Genomic DNA, 6,357 nt, shown 5'->3' on the forward strand with positions numbered 1-6,357 from the left:
TCCCAGTGTCATAGTTCCGCTGCTCCTGGGGTGATGGAAGCCGGGGCCCACCCTCTTACACTCCGAACCAAGGTATTGAAGCACAGGCCAGGAGAGGGACGGGAGGGGCGATAGTTGGAGCCCTACAGTAGGATAGAAGCGAGTCTGCAGCGCCCTCTGGACGTGGACTCCAAGCGCCCTCCAGGTGCTCAGGACTCCCTGATCTTGGTGGGAACGCTTTCTGGGGTTGGAAAGCCTGAAGTAATAACTTCAACAGGTGGTCCTCCATCCGTCGCTTCTCTGGCTGCGACCCTCCCAGAACAGGTTCTCAAGGCGCCCGCGTTCTCCCAGGTGTACAAGACGCTGGAAACGCAGGATCTTGATTAAACCGCTGGATACACTTGGGAGAAGCATAGGAAAATTTTGACCTATTTTGGTCATGTTGTAAGAAGGGACCATTCCCTGGAGAAGGATGTCATGCTTGGTAGGGTGGAGGGTCGACGAAAGAGGGGGGAGCCTTCAACGAGATGGATTGACACGGTGGCTGTGATGATGGGATCAAGTATAGCAGGGATTGTGGGGCTGGCGCGGGATCGGGCAGTGTTTCGTTCTGCTGTGCATGGGGTCGCTATGAGTCGGAAACGACTCGACGGCACTTAACAACAACAAAATAACAACACTTGGGAGAAGCATAGGACAAAAGGAATTTTCAGCCTTTTTCTATGAAAGACAATGCTCGCTCTCTCCAGCTTCCAAGCTAAATGGAAAAATAATTTTTTTTTCCCCAGGTGACTTTGGTGGGTATTCTGACCTGAGACTGCAGTGTGTCTCTCTCCTACATGATCACGTGAGGCTCTAGACTTCAGTGTTTCCAACACCTAATAAGCACTTCAAAAAGGCCTGCCAGGGTAAGGCAAACTCCCTGAGAGAAAAGAAGAACCTTTGGGCACTGCCTGCAATCTGGTAGGCAGGAAAGATGGTACGTACAAAATAACCATGGTATCTGGACCTGTAGACCAAAAATGGCACCTTCTCACTCATCTGTCCCAGGCAGAGAGAGAAGCTGGCCTCAGTCTCCTTGAGCTAGGACCCAGTCTCCTTGAGCTAGGAAGTTGGAGACTAATCTTTAAAAGGGGTTAAATGTTCCAGGGTCCTGGATTATTCAGGCAGGGATAGTTGGCTGTGGGCTCCTGGATTCACCCCCACCCACTAAGCAGATTTGCCCTGAGAGAAGAAACCTCCTGCCATCCCCGTTCACTCTACACACACACACACACACACACACACACACACACACACGCACACAGCCATCAGAGTACTAAAAGATGAAGGAACAAATGGCACTCAGACCAGCTTTTGCTCCTGCTCCCAAATACCTCCAAATACCTCTCTTCCCTCCCTGGGTGTCAGCTTCCCCAAGTCTGTCTGTGGGGAATGACAGAGCCTCATCAAGGGCCTGGTGAGACTCCCCTGAGTGCCTTGATTTCACAGATCATGTTACCTAACACAGCTGAGTACAGGGAGTCCTAATGGGTTAACGACACTTTTAGAGAAGGCAGTGAGTGTGTCCATTCCAGAGGCTTGGTTCCACAGGTCTGAAGTCAGCCCTTCAGTCCGTTCAACCCAATATGGACAAAAAATAGGACATTTTGGAATCTTGCCTTCCTCTAGTGCTCAAAATAGAGAAAATTGGAGTCAAGGAGGATTTGATGGAGTCTTTTCTTAAAAATTACTAGTTTGATGTTACTTTTAAACAGAATTTCCCACAGATCAACCTAAGACAATTTCTTTGGGCAAATTGAGAAGAGATGGGGGCCCTACAGAAGGATCCCAAAGAGGACACTACACAAAGAAGGTAAGTGAAGGGTCAGGGCTTGCCTTTGGCCCAGATGCCCTCTGGCCTGCTTGCTCCAAACCTGCAAGAAAGCCTCTTCATCAAAGAAGCTTTCTCAGGGTCCCAAGGACACAGGGACCTGTGCCTCAAAGCTCCTACAGATCTTTGGAAGGCCAAGGTGAATAAACCAGTATGCAGTGGTATGGTCATCCCTGTTTATATTCATCGGCTCCTTTTTGGAACTCCCCCGACCTTCCTATGATCTAATAACTAGACGGTTAATACTTGGCTCATCTGGGGGCCCCCTGCTTTTGCTCTGGGAACACTAAGACAGGGCCTCCATCCTGATTGGTACTCCTACCACTGGTTATTAAATATTTTTTACTATTATCCCTGTGGGAGCTCTGGTAGCATAGTGGCTAAGACATTTGCCTGCTAACCAGACGGCTGGCGGTTCAAACCCACCAGCCACTCCCCAGAAGGAAGGTTGGGCAATCCTACTTCCATAGTGATACTGCCTCGGAAACCCAAGGAGGGGTCACTATGAGTCGGGGCCGACTCGACGGCACATAACAACAACAACAACAACATTATCCCTGTGGACTTATTAACTGCCTTTAACGTTGCTGTCTCTTTTCACTATGAGAAAGAAAGTTCCTGGAGGGCAGGACCATTTCTCCTCTTCTTGCCATGGACACAGAAGGCTTTACTCTGGGAGAAATGCACCTTATTGCTCTGGGGTGGCAGCCTGTGGACAGAGGACAGGGAGAGAGAGATGGTCAACAGCTATGTGGGACTCTATGCACAGGCTTACCCGCTGATGCAGAGAAGTAGAAGCTGATACAGGCTTACTCTAGGCAAGACAACAACGCAACGCACTGCCATCAAGTCGGATCTAACTCATAGGGACCCCTCCTTGGGTTTCCAAGGCAGTATCACTATGGAAGTAGATTGCCCAAAATTCCTTCTGAGGAGTGGCTAGTGGGTTTGAACTGCCAGCCAGAATTCTTGTTAACAGTCACATGCCTTAGGCACTACGCCACCAGAGTTCCCCTTGGCAAGACAGCACTATCAAAACTTAAAATGCACTTATCCTTTAACTCAGGAATGCTACTTCAGGAAATTTACTCTTCAGAAATGTTTTCACCAGTGCCCAGAGGCAAGTCTAAATGTCCATCAATAAGGAAAGGTGAAATAAATGTCTTCCCACACTGTACAGCCATTTTTCCAAATGAAGTAGATAGGTAAGTTCTGACATGTTCATAACATGTCTTTAGGTGCAAAGAGAAGCATAAAAAGGATCTATATATGATATGACCAAGATTTTCTTAAAGTAACAGCATGTGTGTAATGTACATATACTATATTTAAAAAAAAAGAATAAGAACTAAATGCACTGCCATTGAGTCCATTGCAAATAATGGCAACCCCCTTTGTGTTTCCGAGGCAGTAAATCCTTATGGAAGTAGATTGCCCAGTCTTCCTTCCGACATATATTATATATATAAACTAAAAAAAAAAAAAAACTAGGGGACCAAGGTGGGATAGGACAATGTAGGAGAACTTTTATGTTTATTCTTTGTTCAGAAATGTTTATAATGAAAATACATACACTCAAATATAGATAGATAAATACCTTGTTTTACTTTTTAAATTAAACATTGCTTACTGATCAGTGGAACCAGGGATATCATTGCTGATGTTAGATGGCTCTTAGCTGAAAGCAGAGAATACCAGGATGTTTACTTGTGATTTATTGACTGTACAAACACATTCGACTGTGTATCATAACAAATTATGGATCACATTGAGAAGAATGGGAATTCCAGGACACTTAATTGTGCTCGTGAGGAACTTGTACATAGACCAGGAGGCTGTCGTTCAAACCGAACAAGGGGATGCTGCATGGTTTAAAATCAGGAAGGGAGTGCATCAGGGTTGTATCCTTTTACCAAACTTATTCAATCTATACGCTGAGGAAATAAGTAATCCAAGAAGTTGGACTATCTGAAGAAGAACACAGCATCAGGATTGAAGGAAGAGTCAATTAATAACCTAAGATATGCAGATGACACAATCTTGCTGCCTAAAAGTGAAGATGACTTGAAGCACTTACTGATGGAAGGTAAAGACTGCAGTCTGCAGTACGGACTACACCTCAAAATAAAGAAAATGAAATTCCTCACAACTGGACCAATAAGAAGCATCACGATAAATGGAGAAAGACTGCAGTTGTCAAAGATTTCATATTACCTGGTTCCACCATCAACACCAATGGAAGCAGCAATCAAGAAATCAGGTGACGTATTGCACTGGGCAAATCTGCTGCAAATGACCTCTTTACCCAAGCCATGGTATTTCCAATTGTCTCATATGCATGTGAAAGCTGAACAATGAATAAGGAAGACTGAAGAAAAGTTGATACTTTTGAGTTGTGGTGTTGGCCAAGAACATTGAAAATTCCATAGACTGCCAGAAGAACTAACAGATTTGTCCTGGAAGAAGCACAGCTGGAATGCTCCTTGGAAGCAAGAATAGCCAGACTTTGTCTCTCCTACTTTGGTCATACTGTCAGAAGGGACCATTCCCTGGAGAAGAATATCATGCCTGGTAAAGTGTAGGGTCAGTGAAAAAGGGGAAGGCCCTTAAAGAGATAGATTGACACAGTGGCTGCAATGATGGGCTCAGGTATAGCAAAGATTGTGAGGATGGCACATGACCGGGCAGTGTTTTGTTCTGTTGTGCATAGGATCGTTACGAGTCAGAGCTGACTCAATGGCACCTAACAACAACAACTGATCAGCAGAGGTACTTTCAGCCTCAACAAAAGACCTTTCCACAAGCAGCTTAAATAATAGGACATTGATTCTATTGTACCAAGAGTCCAGAGATGAGCAGAATCCAGATGCAGTATCACCTAACACTCAACAAAATGAGAACTGCAGCTTCTTCTATACCTTTGACTCTACCATCCCCTGTTTTGGCTTCATTTTCAGGATGGTGGCAATTTGGCAGCATTTGATCAGGCCATCACAATTCACACAGCCATGTCCAGAAGTAAGGCCATATCCTCTTACTGTCTTTCTGAGGAATAAGGAAATACACCTACTCCTTGCTTATCAACTATCTCATTACCCAACACTTCACATTTAAGACAATAGTAAAAAATCTACTATCTGACTCTTTTGTGCGTTAACACACTCTTTTTTTAAAAAATTTTAGCATGAGGCACGCGGCGCTCTGGCTCTGTCAGACATATTGTTAATGCACAAAATTTAATTTTGATAATATTTTATTTGATAATAATTTTATTTTGATAATATACTTTTAACTCTTTAAAAAGCAAAGACAATTAAAAAAGCAATTGAACAAAAGCAGTACCTCACCTGGCAGTAATGAATGCCAGAGTACGAAGTGAAAGTAATGCTGGCTGTGATGGTTAAGGTTATGTGTCAACTTGTCTGGGCCATGATTTTAGTGGTTTGGCAGTTATGTAATGATGTAATTTGTTAGTTATATAAGGAGGTAGTCACCCTCCATTTTGTGATCTTATGTGGTCATTCTCCGTCTTTGAATAATGCTGATTTTTGCATAATGACCTGGTCTTGGAATATAACCATGTTGATAAAGGTGAGCAGTGAGTATAATTCTCTGACACCACCTCCCTTCTTTTTACATCTCACTGGCTCAAAGTGGGTCCCATGCTCTCCTATACTTACATTGGCAGCTGCATTACCAACATAGGTTTAGATTAACCATCTGGGGTCATAGACTTCGGGAGGCCAATGCACATCCACTAAATATTTTCACTTTTCTAAAAAAGCATCAAATGCATGTAAGGGCAATCTTATCTAATGTTGTTGTTGTTGTTGTTAGGTGCCGTTGAGTTGTCTTTGACTCATACCAACCTCATGTACAGCAGAACGAAACACTGCCTGGTCCTGTGCCAACCCCATGATCCTTGCTATACCTGAGCCCATCGTTGCAGCCATTGTGTCAGTCCATCTCATTGAGGTCCTTCTTTTTCATTGTCCCTCCACTTTACCAAGCATGATAGACTTCTCCAGGGAATGGTCCCTTCTGACATGACCAAAGTAGATGAGATGAAGTCTGGCCATTTTCACTTCTAAGGAGCATTCTGGCTGCACCTCTTCCAAGACAAATTCATTAGTTCTTTTAGCAGTCCATGGTACTTTCAGCATTCTTCACCAGAACCACAACTCAAAAGCATTGACTCTTCTTTGATCTTCCTTTTTCATTGTCCAGCTCTCACATGCATATGAGGCGATTGAAAATACCATGGCCTGTGTCAAGCGCATTTTAGTCTTCAAGGAAATATCTTTGCTCCTCAGCACTTGAAAGAGGTCTTTCGCAGCAGATTTGCCCAATGCTATACAACATCTGATATCTTGACTGCTGCTTCCATTGGTGTTCATTGTAGAACCAAGCAACATGAAGTCCTTGACAACTTCAATCTTTTCTCCATTTATCATGATGCTGTTTATTGGTTCCATTGTGAGGATTTTTGTTTTCTTTATATTGAG

Source organism: Orycteropus afer, unplaced genomic scaffold (genome assembly GCF_000298275.1).
Source record: "Orycteropus afer afer isolate SDZICR_OR568_19922 unplaced genomic scaffold, OryAfe1.0 scaffold00058, whole genome shotgun sequence".
Lineage (NCBI taxonomy): Eukaryota > Metazoa > Chordata > Mammalia > Tubulidentata > Orycteropodidae > Orycteropus > Orycteropus afer.